This window comes from Pteropus alecto, unplaced genomic scaffold (genome assembly GCF_000325575.1).
Source record: "Pteropus alecto unplaced genomic scaffold, ASM32557v1 scaffold40, whole genome shotgun sequence".
In the NCBI taxonomy this organism is placed as follows: Eukaryota; Metazoa; Chordata; class Mammalia; order Chiroptera; family Pteropodidae; genus Pteropus; species Pteropus alecto.
In genome coordinates this window covers 2,426,508-2,449,945 of record NW_006431919.1, presented here as the reverse complement: position 1 = coordinate 2,449,945, position 23,438 = coordinate 2,426,508, and the positions used below count along the sequence as shown (strand labels likewise).

General features: G+C 40.9%; 1 long non-coding RNA gene and 1 pseudogene across 4 annotated transcripts; both read right to left on the bottom strand.

Annotated features, from left to right (window-relative positions):
• Positions 1-9,447: 9,447 nt before the first annotated feature.
• LOC107195288 lies at positions 9,448-23,382 on the bottom strand. 4 transcript variants are annotated; one of them, XR_003044656.1, is made up of 5 exons: positions 22,973-23,382; positions 21,567-21,662; positions 14,107-14,205; positions 12,888-13,066; positions 9,448-12,575 (listed from the first exon to the last, which is right to left on the bottom strand). It is a non-coding gene; the product is annotated as an uncharacterized LOC107195288 (long non-coding RNA). The 4 variants fall into 4 exon arrangements; XR_003044655.1 differs by lacking the exon at positions 9,448-12,575 and having other exon boundaries at positions 12,788-13,189; XR_003044654.1 differs by lacking the exon at positions 9,448-12,575 and having other exon boundaries at positions 12,788-13,066.
• Positions 21,345-21,463, bottom strand: LOC112475319 (annotated as a pseudogene).
• Positions 23,383-23,438: the final 56 nt, after the last annotated feature.

Here is a 23,438-nt window from a genome sequence, read left to right as displayed (position 1 = left end):
AGGTGGCAGAACCAGGATTCTGACCCAGATGTCTTGTCTCCAGAGCCCTTGCCATTCATCTCTCTGCCTGCGCTATCAACATGACAGCCACTGGACAGTGCTGGAGCGCTTGGAATGGGGCTAGTCCAAACGGAGATGTGCCATCGATGTAAAAATACACACTGGTTTTTGAAAACTTAGTATGAAAAAAAGGATAAAAATATCTCAATACATTTTTATATCATTACATGTTGAAATGTTAATATTTTAATATATTGGGTTAAAAATATATTCTTGAAATTTCACTTGTTTTTTTTTTATTTTAAAATGTGACTGCTAGAAAATTTTAAATTACACATGCAACTGATGTTATACATTTCTATTGGACAGTGCTGGTTTAAGCTATATATTCATAAGAGATTGGTATAGGATTATGGTCGTCTCTGTGAAATTTAGGTTTAATTCCTGTCTGAGGTCTCCAAGACCATCTCCACACTCAGTGATTGATTCACTTGGAGGACTCACAGAACTCAGCATGTCACCGTACTCACACCGTGATTTATTACAGTGAAAGGATACAAAGCAAAACCAGCAAAGGGAAAGATGCATGAGACCAAGTCTGGAGGAAACCAGGCACAAACTTCTAAGAGTCCTCTCCCAGTTGAGTCACACAGGATGAGCTTAATTCCTCTAGCAACAAACCATGACAACACATGGGAAATGTTGTCTGCCAGGACGCTCATTAGATACTCAGTGCCCAGGGCTTTTATTGGAGGCCAGCATCGCAGGCATTCTCTGCCTGGTATGTACCAAAATTCCCGCCACTCAGAAGGGAAGCAAGTGTTCAGCACAAACTACGTTGTTTGCACAAACAGTTTAGGCACAGTAAGCCACTCTTATCAGTTCTGTGAACAGTAGAAATCCTCCTGAAATCAAAGTTCCTGAAAGCCAACCAAGGGCCAACCATGCAAACAGATCTTTCTAAGGATGGCAGTCTCAGGCCTGCCGTGCTAACCCTTTTCTGCAGATTTCCCAGTTAAACTTCAACAGGACTTGGCCTGGCAAATATAGGCCTTGACAAATGCTGAAATGGAGTTAATGACTCCCAGTCCCTCCAGAGCCTGCTTAGTTGGAGGGAGAGTTATAAAAAAGGGAAGAGTCACTAGAAATTCTCATTTGACCCTCTCATCTGAAAGGCTGAGGCTCAGAGAGGTTGAGTGATTCGTCCAGGGCCTCATAGCAAATACAGGCATCTACAAGAATCACATCTAGGCTAGCTACAATTCCAAGCTTTCAGTCAAAATGTCCCTTCCCTCCTCTTCGACATCCTTATATTTTGATGGAACCCAAAAACATATCCTTTTCCCCGTTACTAAGTAGAGAGCTCTGCTACCCTCAGTCCATCCACCTTGTGCCCTCTCTAGGTTATTGTTAGCTAGGACACTACAGTGCTGGAGTAGCAATAACAACCTTCATAAACAGTCACCAACCAGCAAACAACTCGCATCCTACTTTCTGTGGGTTAACTAATAATGCACAAAACCAGCAAGGACTAGAGGGAACAAACTCTGGAGTAGGCCAACCAGATGGGAAAGTAGCTCACTGCCCCTCCTGCCTCTCTTCACCCAAGAGGACCACAGCTAACAAGTGGCCAGTTCAAGGCCACTTCATTCTTACCCCTTCCCCAACTCAGAAGGTCCATATCAAGGGGATTGCTTGCGAATATTTTGGACTGAGAGTCTGGAGTCCTGGTCAGGTCTCAGTGTGTACCTTAGACTAGTCCCTTCTCTTTGAGCCTTGGACTCCTCCCAATTCTGAAACGAGGAAGTTAGGATTTTGAGGTTTTGATCGTGCCATCAGTCTGAGTATACAGTTTCTCATGAACTGACCCCAGGGAGGAATTCCTGAGGAAAAATGGGGCGGTGCCCTTGAGCGTCTGCCCAGTCGAGGTTGGGTTACAGGGTGAGGGTGGACTATGGGTAAATCATGTTGTCTCCTCCTTTACTGTCACCCTCAAATGATTATTTTGATTTTCAGTGAGCTAGAACACTCAGTTCAGAGTCTGCATATTACCACCCCATCTACATCCCCTGCAAAATGAAGAGGTTGTGCCTGAGGTCTCTGGGGCCCTAACCTTATTCACTCTACTACCGTCCACCCGGGTAACTTCAGCTAATATAGACTCATCTATCTGGGGTGGAGGGACCTTCCCTAGCTGTTAAATGGGGTTAATAATTTCTTCCCTGCCTGATTGGTGAGCCTCCTTAGTAAGGAGGCTCTGATAGAGCATTGGAGCTAAAAGATGCTGCATATGAACTGCAGCAAAGACCGAGGAATTGTTTTTTTCCCTTCCTTTGAGAGAGCAAAGCCTGAAAAGTAGGACAAGAACTGATTCTGACCCAGATGCCCTAAAAGACTTTGGAGTTCATTGTAAGGACCAGGTTATTTAGTTATTTTTGATGGACCACAGACCCCTTAAGAAAAAGGACCTTGATGTTCAGAGCTCAGTCAGGCTTTTAGTTTCAGGGTCGGCTCACTTAGACCTTCCTCCCTTTGTCTTATAAAAACCAAGTCTTATAAATGCTTTTTCTTCATATTACTGGGCTCTTAAACTTACTAAGTGTTAATTAATTCAACAGGTGTTTATTAAGTGCCAATTATGCGCTAGGCAGTGTGCCAAATGCTGAGGATTTGACCATTCAGAGCAAACGACATGATTCCAGCCCTCAAGGAGCTCGCAGTCTGGTGAGTTGATGACAGTAAACTGGCTACGTAGGGTGATGGATGCTCTCATAAGAGAAAGTGGCAGCGTGGAGAGGGACACCTAAGCCAGATCAGTGGTGGCAGGGCTGGCTTCCAGGTAGGAGTAACTAGTAGGCTGGGAAGGAGTAGGAGGCATTAGCTGGGTGAGAGACATGAAAAAGGTAAGGAAAAAGGAAGGATTGTTTGGGGTGAAAGGAACCACTTGATCAAAGGCTGGTTGGCCCCTTCTAACTATGATGCTCCATGTTTTTTGTGGCTGAAGCAGAGAGTTCAAGGTAAAAAGTGACAAGAGATAAGATTGGAGTGGAAAAAACGGACAATTGGAGTGGTAAAAAATGGGCTTGAATGGCCTTGGACTTTATCTTGAGGACAGTAGACAGAAGACTCCCGTCACTTTGTTTTGTTATTCTTCTATTTTCATAATTTTAAATGATCTCATTCACTTATTTATCTACCTATTTATGGTCTATCCCTTTCTCTTCCCAACTAAAATGTAAGCCACATGAAGTCTGAGACCATATCTGTTTTACTCTCTGTTATAACTCCAGTCCCTAGTAGAGTACCAGGCATGCAGAATAGTCAATAAATAGTTGTTTGACTGAATGAATGAATGAATGAATGAGAAAAAGGAGGAGGGACATAGATTTGAGAGTGTCTCTTAGCCTCGTTCGTCCTGCCTTTATTTAAGGACAAACCTCTGCCTCCTGCCCTCCACAGGGGAGGGGAATGGCTCAGAAAGTTGTATCTCTTCTCTTCAGGTAGTGAAGTGCAGGTGAGGCTAAGAAATGAGCTAGGGAGGAGGGTCTGAGTGAGCTGACCCTGACGCTGAAAGCCTGACTGAGCTCTGAACATCAAGTTCCTTTTTTTAAGGGGTCCGTCGGAAATAAATAAATAACCTGGCCCTTACAATGGCCTCCAAAGTCTTTCAGGGCATCAGGGTCAGAAATAGTTCTTGTCCTACTTCTCAGGCTTTACTCTCTCAACCTGATAGAGACCATCAGGCCAGAAAGATCTTTAGAGATATGTCATCTAGTTCCTTGCAACTCAAAGTGTGGTCCTTGGACTCCACTGCCCAGCGTTTCCACTGCCACTCACCCTGCTTCCCGACTCTCTTCTAGAGTAATAGTCAGAGCATTGGAATCTAGTCCTGGCTTTGCTATGTTTTGATTAGCTATCAATCTTGGGTAAGCAATTCTTTTCTCTAGGCCTAATTCTTCTCTCTAGTTTCCCCACCTGCAAGATGAGACTAATTCTATTTTATAAGATTATCTGAGGATTAAATGAGAAAATCCCTCTTGCTCAACTAGTAATAATAACTAATAACACGTTGCACATTGAGTATGTGCCAGGGACTGTGCTAAACACTTCACGTGTGTGATCATCCTTGATTCCCACCACGTCTGCTTTATGGATGAGGAAACGAAGGCACAGAGAGGTTAAGCAAGTGGTCTAAATCACATATCTGGTGATTGGTGACAGGGGCTTGAAGCCAGGTCTGGCTCCAGGGTCCTCACTTGTGACCACCTTGCGAAGTTGCCCATTTGTAGAGCATTTTATGGAGTATATAACCAACCTCCCTCCACATCCATTACTGAACAGGTCCCCGAGGATCAGCTCTGTGGGAAAGGCACTTACTGTCCTCATTCTTTAAATGACCATTTTGCAGATCGGAGAGAGGATTTTCCCAAGGTCATAGGGCTTGTATATGACAGAGCTGGGTGATGAAAATTAGGCTTTGTGACGCCGCATCAGTAATGCTCCACCTCAAAACGACACATTGAACAAGCTACTCCTTGTGAAATAGCTTTGAAACGTAATCCATATAGGTGTAAGCAATTCTTTTTTAACCTTTCTTTCTTCTTTATCTAGATGGCTCCTATTTTTAAGCCCTTTTAAACCATTGCTATGTGGAGGCATTCTTTCCCTGGCCTAATCTGTTTCTCTTAAAACCCATCCTTGCATACCCTCCCTCTTGAATGTGGTGCAGTGAGCTGGGACTAGAATTCCTGAACCTTGTCACTCAGCCTTAACCACCCCCTCACTGGGCAATTATCTTCTTACCTTTAGAAGGTTAGGGAGGAGTGTGGACTAGATGACCTATAACCTCTCAGACTTTATCTGTGCTCCAGCTAATGCTAACTGATCCCCAGAATGGGCAAGGCTGAAGAACCCCTAGGAGAGAGAGAATCTCTTACGCATGCCTGCTTTGTTGCACCCTCCTAGATGGTACATTCCTCCAATCAGCTTTACAGGCTCTTTCATGTTTAATTACCAGTCCTAGAACCATATTTCTGGCTTTCCTTTGGCCTTGGTTTGGCAAGGCCCCTTGAATAGATTGCTAAACCCAGTAATCTAGTGTACTTTGGAAGAACACAATTGTCAGCTTGGTATTCGGTGTTTAAGCCACCATTACCCAGCCTGAACTCTATGATTTCGAAGCCCTTGAAATAGAAACTAGCACGGTATTTATTTTACAAATACTGAGGCTTATGGAGCCAAAGTGACTTGCCCAAGGGTCACAGCGAGCCATGGAGCTAAAAGCTAAAATGTAGGTTTTCTGACCCAGGTTTCATTCTATCCATCCATATTTTCATTCATTTTTTTATATGCTTATTGAGCACTGACTATAGCCAGACCCTGGGTTGGGCACCGAGCATATTGCAATGAACATAACAGATGGGTTTCTGTACACGTGTGAAGGCAGATTGTATAATATAAACCATATGTGTCCTATACTACATTAAATCGACAAATTCATACTGACTGTAAACTTTGTTTTTTGAGAAGAAGTTCTTTTTCAGGTGACACTGCCCCCCGCCCCTTGCTTCTCCTCCCACTTCCCATTTGTTCACAGTCTTCCTGTCCAAATCAAGGTTCTGGCTGAAGTTTGGGCAAGCCGGGCTCATAAGCTTCACTTCAGACTCTAAGTCCTCCTTCCCTGCTTCTGGCTAAAACAGCCACTGCTTCTCTCCCTGACGGTGGGGACAAATAGCATCGAAGCAGGGTCCCTGAAGGAGGGGACCTACTCTCCCACATGGGTCTAGTCGCTCATCGTGTCTTGCGGGTCAGGGTGGATAGGATTGGAAAGGTGACCGGGAGGCCAGGTTTGTCCATTGGTGTTATCTGCTTGGCCAGCTCAGTCAGACAAAAATGAAAGGGCTTATTTTCTGGGTCGTTGCCTCAAGTCCCAAGTTAGGCACTAAGAAGCATTAAATGTGTGTCACGTGAGAACTTTGGTTTTGGCATCAGAAAAACCTGGATTCGAATCCCAGCTCTACCTCTTTCTAGCTGTTTCACCTTGGGCAAGGCATCTTTTCACATTTGTAAAAAGGAGATTTTTGTATGGACTGAGATAATGCATGTGAAAACTTTTGGGGCAGTACTTGGGATATATTTCCTCTTCATTACATAGTAATTATTAAAGATGTCAGTGATGACCCCAAGTATCTTAGCTGTGGAGTGGGTGCCTGAACTAATAAACCCCTCCCTACCCTCCGTATTTCCACCGGCAATTCTGCCACCCGTCACAGCTTTGTGAACTCAGACCAGTCCTTGTAGTCTCTCTGGCCCTCCATGCCCTTTCTGTACCATGGATCACATGACCTCTAAGGGCTCCATGTGGTTTTGAAAGTCTCCCTGGGACAGTCAAGTACTTCGTGGACAAGATTCTGACCTGTTTTTATCCAGAGGTCAACAAAGTGGAGGAATGAGAGATTTCAGGACTTTAGAAAACCCTATGAGAATATCCTGCTCTCCCCACGTGCAGACACCTTCTGTTCAACCTCTCATTTACATATAATAGCTAAGATGAACTGAGTGCCCACTATGGGTTAGGCTCTGTTCTAAATGCTTTAAACAGACTAATTTAGTTAATCCCCTACCAACCCTATAAAGAACATATAAATTCTATTTTAAAATTTAAGAAACTAGGGCATAGGGAAGTTAATCACCCAAGCTAGTAAGTGGTAGAGCTGGGGTTCCATTTCAGACAATCTGGCAAATCTAGGGCCTGCACTCTCCACTTCTATCCTCCCCCCGCTCCCCGCACTGAAGCCCAGAGAGTGAAGGGGACTGCCCAAAGTCACACAGCAATTTACGCAATGATCTCTCATCATTAAGCCACCAGAAGAGTCAGATTTCGGGCAAAAATAAGCCAAATGTTAAAATATCTTTGCCTCACCCATTCTACATCCTCCCTCCACTCCCAAATCCTATGGGCTGTTTATTAAAAGCAGAGTGGCCTAGGGTGTGGCTTTATGGGTAAGTGCCAAGGCTGGCCTGGCTGAGCTGGCCTCGTAGTGATCATCTGTCCTTAGGGCTAAACCTGGCTCTCCCTCCCACCCACTCACACAGAAGAACAGTCCGAGGGGGTGGAAATTTCCCAGGTGGAGATGGGGGCAGGACCGAAGCAGGAAAATAGAATGGGGAAAAGGGCAGGGGCCAGGATTATGGAGGAGAGATGGAGTGAAAGGAGAAAAGGGAAAGACAGATGTGTTTCAAATACCCAACATAGAGCTAGGCACCTTCCCATACATCCTGCGAGAAGGGCCTCATTGTTACCTCCATTTTTCTTTACGAGGGAGGAAACTGAGATTTAAGAGGGTTGAAATACCTGCCCAAAGTTATCAGATGTGTCTACTGTGGAAAGGTATCCCCTTTCCATCATAGAAGAAAGGAGAAGAATGACAGGAGAAAAGGAAGAGGAGAAACACAGTGGGGAGAAAGGAGACGGAGGTGAGCAGTGGGGGCCTTGGCGCCCTGCCCGGCAAGGGCAATGGGCCCAGAGTTGTCTCTGCATCCCAGAAGGCTCACTGAGCAAATGTTTATGAGAAACCTCAACATTCAGAAGGAGCATGACCTCCTAGCCTGTCTTTTCCTGCCTTGTGACTGCTCCTGGATATAAACAGCCTGTTTATTAACCCCAGGAACTGGCTCCTCTGCCTCTTAGCTTTATCTCCTGGGATAGGCGGGCTTGGAAAGCAGGAGGTGCCTGGCCAAGAGTTTCTAGACTGGGAGGAGTGGCTGCTAGGAACTCAATGATTCTTAAAGAGCTGGGCCAGAAGGGGCCACAGAAACACATGTCCTGTCTGTGTCGACCCCTTGGGCACTTGCTCAAGGCCAAATAGTGGGGTTAATGAGCCCTAAAAGCCTTTGGCCCAATGGTTGCCACTTTACGGGAATTAAAGCTTGACTCATCTCATTATTTTCCCTAATGGCCCCCACCATTACAGCACTGTGGTGCAATCAAATGAAATCATGACTATCAAGGCACTTGGCAAACTGAATCCTCTCAATCACCTGAGAAGTTGCTTCCTAGTCTATTCCCTCACTCCTCCCCAGTCCCTACACCCCACCTTCATTCAGTCCCTTAGGACAAACTCACGTAGTAAGACACACACACACATGCTTATCCACCCTTATGCTGACCACCACACACTGAGTCTCAGCTGTGAAATAAGGGTTATAATAGTATTGCCCTCTTCACTTGTTGGAAAGGTTAAATGAGATACTCTCTCTGAGTTTGGCACTGTGCCTGGCACCTCCGTGTGCTCAATCAGTGTTAGCTACATCTATTCTGGGTGTCCCTTGAAAAAGTCCATAAAAGGCCTCCCACAGCAATGCTCTTACAAGTGACCTAGACTGGGAATATTTCTGAATGGGAGACAAGTGATGAGGCAGGTATTTGCGGGGACTGGAATGGGAGGAAGTGGATTTTATAGGCAGCTTGAAGGATTGGAATGAGGACACCAAGAATAACCACTGTGGAATTTCTGGGGAAGGGAGGACATGTCCAAACACAAGAATTGGATGAAAAATCTTAGGATATTTACAACTTAGAAAAGAACAGAAAATACACAGTCTCATTCCAAGGCAAGTGGTGAGGCATGTGACCTTTCAAAGACACAGGAGCTTGTGGCTGTAACTGAAAGTTGTTAAAAACTAACCGAGTTCATAGGGCTCATCTGGCTGGCTGCCTCTGCAGGGTGGGTGAGTGGATTCCTGCTTCCACTTTATACTTCCAGAAACTTCTCTCAGTGTTCCCCACAATATTGCCCTACTCAGAGTCTTGGAATATGTCCCTCTCTTCCATTCTCTCTTCTTTCCATTGAGTCTATATATTTTTAATAGTTCGAGAGTATTTATTTACATAAGTAATACATGACTTTTCTTTTTGTAAAATTAAAACTTGACAATTAAGGCTAAAATCCCATTTCACCTCTTCTCTCCATTTTTCGTCACAATTCCTCTCCTTTAGCATAATTAGCAGTGCTTATCCTTCTAAAATTTTCTCTCCACACACACACACACATTTTAAATATACATGACAGCATTTTTTTTTTACTTTTCTTTTTTTTCCATAGGTAGTATTACACATTATTATTGTGCTGCAACTTGCTTTTCTCACCACTGTATGTTTTAGAGATCTGTCCATGTTATTATTTTTAATATACTTAATTTTTAACCATGTGGATGTTTTTGTTATTTACTTATTCCTCCCCTCACCCAGACTTTCACTGCTGCAAACAATGCTGCCGTGCCTAGCTTTCTTGTGCACATGTGATTTTATTTATCTAAGACAGAAACCTGGCAATGGAATTACAGGTTTTTAGTATATGGAGGCCCAGGAAAAGGTCCTGGGACTGAAAATCTACCTCTGTAAGTAGAGGACAAGGAAACACCAAAGAAAGAGGCTGGCCACTTCAGTCTGGTAGTTAATAGAGTTTATTAAGAGAAGCTTACGTAAGAGGCACGTCTTGGGCAGCTGCAAGACAAATGGATCCCTGCACCACTGGGTAGGTGCCAAAGAATTATATAGAGTAAAATGGCGACATTCATGGGGTCTAGCAGGTGAATGCTACCAGGTACAGGGAATTACTTTATATGCTTGACCAGGTCAAAATAACGGCCTGTTCCAGGAACTAGCACATACCAGGAGGCAAGGCAGGGGTGATGGTTTATGACAGAATGGGCACTGATTTGCAGTGAGCAATCTCCCTTCTGAACTAGGTCCAGCTCACGGGTCAGACAGTGGTCAGGTCTTGGAACAGTCTCTTCTCAGCAGATTTCATCTTCTGCTGAATCTCAAGTATAGATTCTCCCTGGCCAGCTCCCTGCGTCAGTTCTTCTGATTCTTAGGTTCTGTATCTAAATCACCAGCTTACTACTTCTAATTCTCCACTGAACATCTCCATTCAGAGGTCCCTCAGTAAGAAAATCTCATGTAAAACAAGTAACCTCATCTCCTCCCTCCTCACAGCCCCCGCTTGGTGTACATGCTCACATTCTCCCAGTTGCCCAGACATGGAACTCTTAACCATAGTTCTCTCCTCTCTCTCCGTGATATCTGAGATGTCAAATCTTGTGGATTTTATCTCAGTAATGTCTTTTGGTTCTCATTCTCTCTTATCTTTGGCCAGGATTATTTTAATAATCCCCTAACTAATCTTCTTATTCCCTTATGCAATGCACCAAAATAACCTTCATAAAACACAGGTAATGTTATTCTCTGTGGTTGGGCTCCCCTCCCCCCAATACAAGATAAAGTAGGATCTCCTTGGCTTGCTATTCACAGACTTCTCCAATCTGACTCGTTTTCTTCCTCTAGTCTTTATCTCTTCGGATCCTTCCTCTTTCATACCCCAGATACACCCAGCCCCTTGTATTCCCAAAGGTGCTGGTATTTGTTGTCTCTAAGATTTTGTTTCTGTGTTTCCTCTTCTAGGAGTCTCCAAGCTCTGCCTGTTGAAGGTCTATCATCCCTTCTGGGGATGGTAAGCCAAATTAGGATGTAGGTTGCAGTGTTACGTCACAAGTAGCCAGTTTCTTAACCTCTCTGACCACTAATTTTTGTCTTTGTAAAAAGGATACAATACCTTCCTGGTCTACGTGGACCTTTTAATTAGGTTATGCATATAAAGCACTTAACACAGTGTCTCTTACTGAGTAAAGCTCAATTAATTTTAGCTCTTATTGTTATTGAGCCTCTTTTATAAAGCTGTGCCCTGCCTCACTGCCAAAATGACTTCCTGCCTTCCTGGGCTCTGTCTATTCTGGTGGGCATTTAGTCATTCAATTATTTATGTATAAATCTGCCCTCACACTTGATAATGACCCCCTGAGGGGCAGGGATCCTCTTATTCATTGCTGAATAATATCCCAGCACAGTACCTAGAACTGAATTGAATGTAGGAAGAATATCTTACTGATATCAACTTTGGGAGTGTAGTGAAATGAAGAAAGCCAGCTATATGGAATCAAAAGGATGCTTTGAATTCCACCTTGGTGCTCACTGGTTGGTGAGAATCTGCACACATGGCTTACGCTTCCCACATGAGTTTCCTTATCCTTAAAAAGAGGAAAATATTAATATTTGCCTCAAGGTTGAAGTGAATTTATGTATGCCAAAGAACTTTCCGGGTTTTTTTTTTGTTTTCCGTCCCCAATCTTAGCTTGTCTTCTCACAGTAGCCTGCTTCCCCCTTGTGGATAAAATTCATATCACATATTAAAACCAGCCAACATAAATAATCGAGGAACCAGAGCTTTATCTCAGCATTGTTTATATTACTGAAAAATCGAAAACAAACCAGGCCTCTAAATAGGAGTTTGGCTAAATATATTATGGCACATCCACACGGGGAAATGTTATTGAGCAATTTGAATATAATGAGATAGATGTCTATGGTGTATTGCTAAGTAAAACTCTAGTTATAAACTTATAAACTATGGCCCATTTTTAAATGTCTAATGTTGACAGCATTTATGTTGGGAGGTGAAATTCAGTTGCTTTTCATGTTCTTCTTTATAGTTATATGTCTGAGTTTTTAACAGTGAACATGTATTATTGCCATTAGAAAATTTTAGTTTCTTTAATTGTAGGGAATCTATCAGTAAAAAAAAAAAAAAATTAGGTACCTATTCTTGTGACAGGCCAATCTGAGTCAGGAAGTACTCTGAATCGTATATTGTAAAAATGCCTTAGGTCCCAATGCAGTGCACGCGCACACACAGTAAGCTAATGTTGAAGTCAACCTGAGAAACATGAGCCTGTCTGAGAGGCAACCTCAACTGTCACTTTTTTGCTCCTTGAAGCTGCTCAAGGCAGAGAGCCCCAAGTGGCAGATGGTAGGAATAGCAAGCCAAGGAGAATACGGGATCTGGCTGCTGTTCTGGAAGCATCTCAGATGTGGGCTGATGGGAGCTGTGTAGCCATTGTTCTTGTCCAGGCTGATCTGAAGTCCTAAATCTGACCCTTTGTCCCCAGGATTTGTTGTTGTTGTTGTTAATGTTTTAGATTATGTGAGCTCTCTGGTGCCATCCAGATTCAAAATTCTGTGATTCTGTTTCCATGGTGCTGTGATTTCAAGATTCTAATACATTGGTGACTTAGTCATCTAGGCAGTTAGGGGCAGCCTCACCCTCTTCTCTGGGGTCTCCTTGTGTCTGGGATTCAGACATGGCTGACTGATATTCCCGAGCCAATGACATCTTCTTAAAGAAAGTAAACACAGCCCACCTGCAGATCTCTGTGACCAACCTCATAAAGAGAAGTGAATCACAAAAACCATCCCATGCTCCATGAGGCAGGCACGTTCCAGTGAGGAGAGAGGACATAGAAAAGTACCCTGAGTAATATACATATATGCTTTTTTAGAAAGAGAAATAGTCCATTGGCCACTAGACTCAGATGCCTTTGTGGGAAGAGATGCAAGTATAGATGGCATGGCCAAAACGGCCTTACAAGGGACCCATCTTAGAATACCGGATGGTGACTCTTTCCAAGGATCATTGTAAGGATGATTGTAAGAGGTGAAGACCCAGCAGAATTCTGCCCTGCAGAAGAACAGTGCCAGAAGGAAAATGAGTTTCCTGGGAGAGAAAGAGGTGGAGGTCTGGGTCTTTGATCAGGGTTTGTCTTACCCAAGGGATTTTGCTGTTCTGTGAGGTGAAGAGCATTGAGAGGGTAAGCCCCCGGGCTTCAAATTGTTCCTAAAATCACTCTAATCCCAGATGCATGGCACCCGCCCTGCCACATGCTTCCCCTGCTCCCCTAATTCACATGTGCACTACATCTGCTAACCTAACAGATATACATCATAGAAAACCTTTCTCCCTTATGTGCGCCCCCAGGACACATCATCTCACCCTTAAAACAGCCCTCCTTTGGAGTCTTATCAGATCTCATTCCATTCTTCACACCATCTTCTCCAGGCGTATCATGTTTAAATAAATGTTCATATGCTTAGGTCTTCCCAATCTTGCCAACTCTCTTTTCCATCATGTTCTGTGTATGGGGAGATGTCAGGATGCTTCTCGAGTAATTTCTGTTAAAGAAAATGGGAAGAGGACCAGCAACGTCTTTGGTTCTAAACTTGGTTCCATCCACAGGGCTTTCTCAGGAACTTCTAGAGGATGATTCCACTTGTGGCGGGTACCACTTGTGGATTCTGCAGCATGTAGATTGATAGTCAAGATTTTATATACCATTGATTCTATTACATTACTCTGATACATTTGTTATAATAAATGAAGCAATATTGATACATTATTAGTAACTAAACTCCATACTTTATTCAGATTTCTTTAGTTTTTATCTGATGTCCTTCTTCTTCTCCAGGCTTCCTTCCACCCAGGATACTACATTACATTTAGCCATCATGCTTCTTTACGCTCTTCTTGGCTGAGGCAATTTCTTTGACTTTCCTTGTTTTTATAACCTTGACAGTTTTGAGAAAAACTGGTCAGGTATTTTGTGGAATGTCTCCCTATTGGGATTTTTCTGATGTTTTTCTCATGCTTAGACTGCGATTTGTTTGGGGGAGGAAGGCCACTGAGGTAAAGTGCCACGTGTCATATCAAGAGTACATGTTATCAATGTGGTTTATCAGTGTTGATATTGACATTGACCACCTGTCTGAGGTGGTATTTGTCATGTTTCTCCACTTTAAAGTTACTGTTTGCCCTTCTCTTCACATTCTATCCATTTTCAAAGTCACTATGCACCGCACACACTCTAGGACTGAGAAGTTAGGCTCTCCATTCTTAATGGCAGACTATCTACTGATTTTAAAACTATTTATGATTTTTCCAGTGGTTTGCCCTAGGGCTTAGACATCTTAGATGTCTATTAATTTATTTCAATCTTCTTCAGATTAATAACTCACTTAATTCCAGTGATATGCAGAAAATTTGCTCCATTCTGACCCCCTTTGCACTATTGTTGTCATAATGTCTATATATGTTAAAAGCCAGCAATATAGTATTATAATTTTTGCTTTATATAACTTTATGTCTTTTGAAGAAACTAAGAGAAGAAAGGACACACACATATACACATATATATAATTTTTAAAAAAACATTTACCATTTCTGGCACTCTTCAATTTTTCCTGTGGTTTTAAGTTATCATCTGATGTCACTTCATCAATCCCCTATAATTTCTTTCTTTCTCTCCTCCTTTGTACTGTAAAATATATTAAACCTCTACATATTATAAGCCCAACAATTCAATTTTTAAAAACCAATTCATGGAGATATAGTTCACATACCATAAATTCATCCACTTAAAGTATTCAGTTCAATGCTTTCAATATATTCACTGAATGTATGTAACCATTACCAGTAAATATTAGGACATTTTAGTCACCTCAGAAGGACATTCTATACTCTTTAGCCATCATTCCTATCCCCTCATCCCTTCCTCCAGTCCTAAGCAACTACTAGTCTACTTTTTGTCTCTGTGTAATTCCTATTCTGAACATTTCATATAAATGGAATCATGTGGCATGTGGTCTTTTGTGACTGACTTCTTTCACTTAGCATAATATTTAAAGGTTCATGCTGTATCATGTACTTCATTCTTTTTTTATGGCTGAATAATATTCCATAGTATAGATATAGCATACTTTACTTATCCATTCATCAGTTGATGGACATTTGGGTTGTTTCTACCTCTTAGCTACTGTGAATAGTGGTGCTCTGAATATATGTGTACAAGTTTTTGCATGGACATAAGTTTTCATTTCTCCTGGGTATGTACCTAGGAGTGAAGTTACTGGTTCCTATGGTAACTCTATGCTTAGTCATTTGAGGAGCTTCCAGAGACTTTTCTAAAGCATCTGCATCATTTCACATTCCCACCATCAGTGTGTGTTGTCTACAAGAAACTCAAGTATAAAGATATATCTATAGATATGTATCTATATCTATATCTATATATATGATTCCTCCTTTCCCATCTCATATGACATTGCTATAATTTATTTCACTTATCCATTGGCTATAATCAACCAATATACTGCTGTTACTATTTTTTAAAAAAGCTTATTAGATCAATTAAGACTAAGAAAAAAAAGGTTTTATTTTACCTTCATTTATTCCTTCTATAATACTCTACCTTTCTTTACGTAGATCTAAATTTCTGATTTATATCATTTTCTTTCTTTCTGAAGATTTTCTTATAATGTTTCTGGCAAGGTAGGTCTACTGGTGACAAACTCCCTTAATATTTTTTTCTGAGAAAATATTTCCCTTTAACTTTTGAAGGGTACAATGTCTTTTTTCTGGCACCACTCTGACACTAAATGCACAGGGTTTTTCTACATCAATTCTCTAATACCAACTGGATGTCCAAAAATCCAGTTAAATTTTGACACTAGCCCCTAGTTGAGTTAGCAGTCTCTATCAGTTAAGCTTTTCCTCTTGGCATTGAAACCCCTCCCTACAACTAGGATTTTGAATGGAGAAGTGGAAGTCTGAAGTCTTTTTAATCTATTTTCCCAAGTATGGAAGCTCAGATCTACAAGTGAAAGCTGGGAGAATGGTAGCCAGCTGTCCTTTCAGCTTGCCCATCCTCCCTCCACAGCATGGAACATCCACCCTACAAACAAGATTTTGTGGGGAGGGAATCAGGGCCCCAGTATTATTGGCCTACCCTACCCTGCTGTACAGCCAGGAGCTAGGTTGGGAATGGGAGACCAGTCTTCTTAGCTACCACTAAAATTGATCTTCTGTAACAAAGAGCTGGGGTGGGCGGACGAGACACTGCTATGAGGGTATCAGGCTTGAATGAGGAGATTTCAGCCTCTTAATGAAATCTTTCTCCTGAGTCACTTTATGTCACTGATAAGGTTTATCAGGTTGTTGATTCTCAAAGCTATTTAAATCATTCTCTTACTTTTGGAAGGCTAGAAATAGTTATTTGTTTTAACTCTGTAAGGCCCCAAATTTCTAGACTGTATGCTTTTATTTTTGCTTGTCGATCATTAATTTTCCTGAGTTTCTTTCTTTCTTGTAGTAGTTTATCCAATGTAGTTATTATCAACCAGCAAATATTACTAATATTCTATTTTCTAATATCTTCTAGAGCCATCAGCATAGTAAATATATGTAGAGGAGGCAATTTTACCAAAAGTTTTGCTGGTTTATAAACATCTTTCCGGCTTCTGACATCAGTTTTCTTACTGCCTAGGTGCTAAGCCAGTGTCACATATTTTAGTTTTTGTAACATTAGCAGTATAGTTCTAGGACCAGCCTCAAAATTCAGTGACTTAAAACAGGGGCAATGGAGGGCAGTGGTTCAAGGCCTACATCTTTGTGAGAATGAAACAGAATGATGCATGTGACCCCCTCACAGTCCTCTCTATCTCCCTCTATCACAGCCTCAATTACAGTGAATCATTTCCTTGTCTGTCTTTCTAATTAGAATGTGTCTTTCCAGTTATATCCTTGAAAAAATATAAAAATAGGTAACATCTTATGGGTATTATACATATATTATCTTGTATAATTCTTGCAATAACCCAACAAATTATAGTGCTGTTATTTCAAATTCACAGAAGAGAAAATAAGGCTCAAAGCAGATATATCATCTAGATCTTCCTGGCTCCAGAATGAAAGCTCTTACACTACCTCTTGTATACATATTCTCTGTATTCCTAATTCTCTGTTAGACCTCAATTTAAGAAAAGAAGGTTCCATTTTTAATGAATAAAGAAGAAACACATTGATTTCTAATGCCATGGATATTCACATGGAAATTAACAGGATATCTGTCTCCCACCATTAAACGGATTTTTAAAAAGTAAACAATTCTCTCTGCAAAAAGTCTCTATATTTCTGAATCGTGAAATCCTTATGAAAGTATTTCTATTGCAAGGGGATTAGGAAATTCCAAATAGAGAGAAATGGTGCACAGTACAGCAAGCCCCTTATCATATTGTTGGATCGCGTAGTACTTATAATTTGTATATTCAAATTTATTAAATACTCCAGTGAAAAAGAGCAGTAGTATGTGTGTTAGTTTGCTATGGCTGCCATAATAAAATACCATAGACTGGGTGGCTTACATAACAGAAATGTATTTTCTGACAGTTCTAGAAGTTAGAAGTCTAAGATCAAGGTGTTAGCAGGTGTTTCCTCTGAGGCCTCTCTCCTTGGCTTGCAGATGGCCACCCTTCTACTGCCTCTTCACGTGGTCTTTCCTCTGTGAACCTTCATTCCTGGTGTCCCTCTGTATGTCCTATCTCCTTATCTTATAAGGACACCAGTCATTTTGAATTAGGGTCCACTCTAACAGCCTCATTTTAACTTAATTACTTTTTAATTACTTTTTATTACAGTCATGTTCTGAAGTACTGGCCATTAGGGCTTTAATATAATGAGTTTAGGGGAGAACAATAACAGTAAGTAAAAAGGGGGTAATTGAGAAATTACTGTTTAAATTGTAGTGCGTGTTCTAAGAGGCCAAGGTTATGCTTTTTGTTCACTCTCATAAGATATCTATCTCATATTTATATATTTCATGTAAATAACAACACCTTTATAATACTCTATCACTGATCAAGGAGTAGCAGAAATCTTTTATATGTACCAGCAAACAACAGGAAAAATGTTTGTTTGTTGTTTCACACTTTCAAACTCTTATTGAATGCCATGGTTTTTGTTAAAATTCTTATTTTCTTAATAGAAGAAAAAATGGTATTACTTAATGCAGAAAATCTTGGTAGATGACATTCCATATATAATACTTATTTTATATTCATAATTATATTAGCTTCACATATGCAATTCTGATACATATATGATTTATGTTATATGGTGCATAATATAATGCAGCACAGCTAGGAATATAATGCTTTCATATCTTGCAGATTGTCCATATATGGTTTTCTAATTTTGTTCTGGGAATTCCAGTTATTTAGATATATCAAAAATCTTTGTAGTCTAGAGTACATATCTGTAATATCTTCTAGAAATACTGTGGCAACACATCTGGAATATGATTTCCATAGAAATAAAGCTACGTTCTTTTTAAAATATGTTGAATTAATAGGCTTCTTCTTAGTAAGACTTACACTTAATCAAGTTTGATTTCTACTGAAAGCTTTCTGTCACTGTAATTTTTAGTTGAAGATATTCCATTAATTTCTCTTTTATGGAATTTTTTCTTTATGAGTCTTCTTATGTCAACAGAAGGCTGAGCTATATCTGAAGGCTTTTCCACACTGATTGCATTCAGAAGGTTCTTCCCCTGTATGAGTTCTGTAATGTGTAATGAGGTCGACTTCTCAAAACAGGCTTTTTTACACTCATTACATTCAAAAGGTTTCTACCCAGTATGGATTTTCTGGTGTCCAATAAGGCATGACACTTTACTGAAAGCTCTCTTACACTTAGGACATACATAAAGTTTCTCTCCTGTGTATATTCTCCAATGTACAAAGAGGTGTAACTTCATGCTGAAGCCTCTCCCGCATTCATCACAAGCATACGGTTTCTCTGATGAATGCTGAGGTGTGATTTTTGAAAAAAGGCTTTCCTACACATTACATTCATAGAGTTTCTCCCTGGTGTGAATTCTCTGATGTTCAGTGAAGTGTGACTTATGAGAGAAAGCTTTTCCGCATTCAATACACTCATAAAGTTTCTTTAGAGTATGGATTCTCAGATGTATAATGAGATTTGATTTCTTGCTAAGGCTTTCCCACAACTGTGTGTTTGTCAATTTCTGCTTTATATCATGTTTTCCAAACTTCTGGATTCCACTAATGTGGAGACCTTAAGCAGCAGATGTCTCACCATGGATCCATTTTCATTTCCATCTATTTTATAAACCTCGGACAGTACCTGACTTTTATTACACTAAGCCACGACATTCAGAACAATAATATCATTCCTTGTTTCAAAATTTGACAATTCTACTGAGTTTCCTGGCCCAGTTTCTAACACATAAGTCATCAAGTCTTTAAAAAAGTGAGTAGATTTTCATTCTGTATCCCGCATTGAGTCCCCAGAGGCTCCAATACATAACTTTTGTCCCAGTGTGATACTGTGATTTATAATAAGAAACACATATATTTTGTCTTTGTCCTTGTTTCTGGCACAGAGCTCCTAAAGCCCTTGGAATTTCCTAAGTGGTGAGAACAAGAAAGGTGTTTTTTGTGATGTTAAAGAGGAGGCTTTTGGAAAGCACTTTAGGACAGGAGCTGATCACCAGCGGACCTAACCATATGATTAGAGGGTTGGACATTTCAGTCTTACCCCTTGAACTCTGCAAAGGGAGAGAGACTGGAGGTTGAATCAGTCATGAATGGCCAATAAGTTAATCAATTGTGCCTATTTAATGAAGCCTCTGTAAAAACGGAGGCGAGTTACAGAGCTTCCAGGATGAGGAATCAAAACACTTCCAGGCCACCATGCCAAGCCCCAAGCTCCACAAGGACTTTAAGGGCTTTTGTTGGGAACCCCGCCCTATGTATCTCTTCATCTGGCTGTTGATTCATTCCCTTTAATATCCTTTGCAATCAGTAATCTAGTGAGTAAATGACTTTCCTGAATTCTGTGAACTACTCTAGCAAATTAATCAAACTTGAGGAGGACTTCCGATTTATATCTAGTTGGTCAGAAGTACAGGTAACAACCTGGACTTGCAATTAGTATTTGAAGTGCAGGGCAATCTTGTGGGACTGAGCCCTTAAACTGTGGACTCTGACACAATCTCTGGGTAGACAGTGTCAGAATTGAGTTCAATTGTAGGATACCCAGCTAGCTTTGTTGAATTCCTTGATGATATGGGAAAACCCCTCCCACCCCACCCCACACACATTGTAATTGGTGGCCAGAATCCTTACCCAGTTAGGTCATTAATTATAGTTTCAAAAGGAATAAAGCTAAGTCTGAGGAAAGAAGAAAAACTGACATTGCAGAGGGTAGACAGCTGAAGGAGTTAAATATCATATATTAGGTAATAGACAACAATTGAAGATTTATTTTATCAGGTTATTGAGAGAATAAGCAGTATCCTTTAGGTAGCAAATCTGGCAGGCAAATTTAAGAAGATCTAAAGAATCAAATAAATCCAACTAGAACACTGGAGGAAGGGATAATGTGGGTTTTTGTAAGGGACTAATATGCAGAATATACCAAGAACTACAGTTTAATGACAAGAGAACAAAAAAATCCAATTTAAAAATGGACAAAGAACTTGAATAGACACTTCCTTCACCAAGGAAAATATACAAATAGCCAATAAGCACATGAAAACATGCTCAACATCATTAGTCATTAGAGAAATGCAACTCAAAACCACAATAAGATACTATTTCATATCCATTAGAATGACTATTATAAAAAAAAAGAAAAACAGAAAATAAGAGAGGATGTGGAAAAATTGGAACCCTTGTGGGAATGTGAAATTGTGCAGTAGCTGTGGAAAACATCATGGCAATTCTTTAAAAATGTAAACACAGAATTACCTCATGACCCAGCAGTTTTACTTCTAGGTATATACCTAAAAGAATTGAAAGCAGGGATTCAAACAGATATTTGTACAACAATGTTTACATAAGCATTATTGACAATAGCCAAAGGGTGGAAGCAACTCAAATGTTCATTGGCAGATGAATGGATAAAATGTGGTATATACAAACAATGGAAAGTTATTCAGTTATAAAAAGCAATGAAATTCTGACACATGCTACAACATAGATGAACTTTGAAGATATGCTAGGCAAAATAAATCAGACACAAAAGGACAAACACTCTATGATTCTGTTTAATGGGGTATCTGGAATAGTTAAATTCATAACAATAGAAAGTACAATAGTAGCTACCAGTGGCTGGTGGGGAAGTGGGATGGGAGTTATTGTTTAGTGGGTACAGAGTTTCAGTTTGTGATTATGAAAGAGTTCTGGATCTGAACCATGGTGATGGTTCCACAACGATGTGAATACACTTAATCCCACTGAATTGTTAAAATAGTAAATTCTGGTACGTATATCTTGCCAAAATTTAAAAAAAGAAAGAAAAAAATCTCAAAGTCCTTAATGAAGCTGATAAAAATCACAGGTGGAATACCCCTGAAGGGGATAATATCATTCTCTAACCGCCATGCAAACAAGAGCATGAATGAGGGAAAGTGACCCATGGAAACGGCGTTCAGGTAGGTAGGAAACTTATGTCAACAGTCCCTGGTTGTTTCCAAAGGTCCGAGGCCTTTATTTATTTATTTATTTTTAATTTTTTAGGCGAGGCAACTCTTAGCTGACCTCACAGATTGCAAGGACCTTGTCAGCTTACAATCCCTTACTTTTTTATCTTTTACGCCTACAGCACCTGGTTTTCCTAGGTGGTCTCCAATCCAAGTACTAACCAGGCCCAACTCTGCTTGGCTTCCGAGATCAGACAGGATTGGGCTTGTTCAAGGTAGCGTGGCCATAGACCGAAGGCCTTTAGAAAGAGTCCTGAAGCATATTTTTCTAAGACTGACCAGCTGTGATCTTAATTTCATTCACCTCCATCCATACCCCTCTTCACCTAACTCACCTGGGTAGCTCCAACTTGGGGTTCCTCTCTCCATCATCCATGGTTCTTCTCCTTCTTCCAACTTGTGGATCACAACTGGCTTGGTGGTTTGATATCCTGTCAATGGGAAATGATATGGGATATGGCCTACCTACCCAAGCCTTAGGTCCTTTGAACTCTGAACTCATCCAGACTGCCTAATGAAGATGCCAATTTGTACCTGAAAAAGAGATGTCCTTCAACAAACTTGTAGCTATACCTCCCAAAAGATTATCAGTCTTGGTCTACTGAGACTCAGGGCCAAACCTGTAAAAGTACTTCAAAGGGCTGGCAATTTGGAGCAACTAAGACAGGGAAAGTAGTCAATCAGGCACATGCCAATCGACACTGGGAAATGGTCCTCATCCACTGAGATGAGGTTGATGTAATTCTCCAGCAAGTCACTTCACCTTTCTGAGCCTCAGTAAAATTGGAACTAATACCTGCATTGTACCAGGGACTCTCACTATTTTTACTTTTTGATTAAGGTAATGAACATATTTTACAAAACAACCTAGTGCGTGTACACGCACACATGCGCAGGGATGCACGCACGCTGTTTCCTCTGCCCAGCACACTTTTCTATTACTTCAAGTCTTTGCTCAAATATCATCAAGGAGGCCTTTCCTGTCTACCTAATTCAAACTTAACCTTTCTACACTTTACCCTGATTTACTTTTTCTTCGTGCATAACACCTCATCTTCTAATATACTATCTCATTTACTGATTTATTGTACTTATTATTTATTGACTATCCCTACTTACCAAAACTAAAATTTCATGAAGGCAGGGATTTTTGTTTGATTCAGTGTTGTATCCTCAGCACCAGAACAGTGTCTGGCTCATAGATGCTCAATAAATAGTCTTTGAATATATATATACATATATATATATAGCTGTAGTAAGTTATACAAAAAATTCTTATCACTTGGGATATATGTGTGATAGTTTAGTGTTATTTAACTTTTTTAAATGCTCGCATACAAGAATACATACTACAGGATTCCATTTATATGACCTAGAATGGCAAAATTAACCTATACAGATAGAAATTGGAAAACTGGTCTGGGGAAGGGTTAACTGGAATGGGCAGAGCTTTCTGGAGGATTAAAATGTTCTATATTTTGGTGGGGTGGTAGTTACTTGGGTGTAGACAACAAATTTTACACTTTTATTCTCTGTAAATCACGTGGAAATCATTCCATGTAAATTGTATCCCAACTAAAGAAAAACTACTGGCAAATAAATATCCTCGTCTTGACTCACTGAACAAGACTTCACCACCCATAGTCACTACTGGGTTGCAGCCCATAGTTTGAAAAACCGACTTAAAGTGTTGCTATAAGAGATAAAGTTAGACGCCTATGGAAAACAAATACCAATTCACCTGGAACATTTCAGACCTTCAGTAAAGCTTGGTTCTCTTTCGAAACTGCTGAAGGCGTTCCTCCTCGTGGTGTCTGCCACTTGTGCGCACAGGCATGCGCTCCGTGGCGCGACACCTGCAGTGCCCGTGCACCGCGTTGGTTTCTGAGACCCGTCCGCCTGGCCTCACGAGCCCAGGTTGTGCAGGGTCACTGCCGCTTTTGACACATGCCCGTCCACACCTACCCCAAAGTCTGCTGAGCCCTGTTGTTCACCTGCGCCCTCTTCTTCGGCCGGCGCATCTCCAGTTTCAACCAAGTACAGCCTAGTGATAGACTCGGGACCCACCGCCGCCGTTGAGGGTCAGCGATGTGAGGTCAAGGAGAGCACACTAATGCAGAAAGGGGCGCCGTGTTCCCTCCGACCGCAAACTACATCTCCCAGAATTCCCATGTATCAGTGCTGCACATGCGCAGGGACAGGCTAGG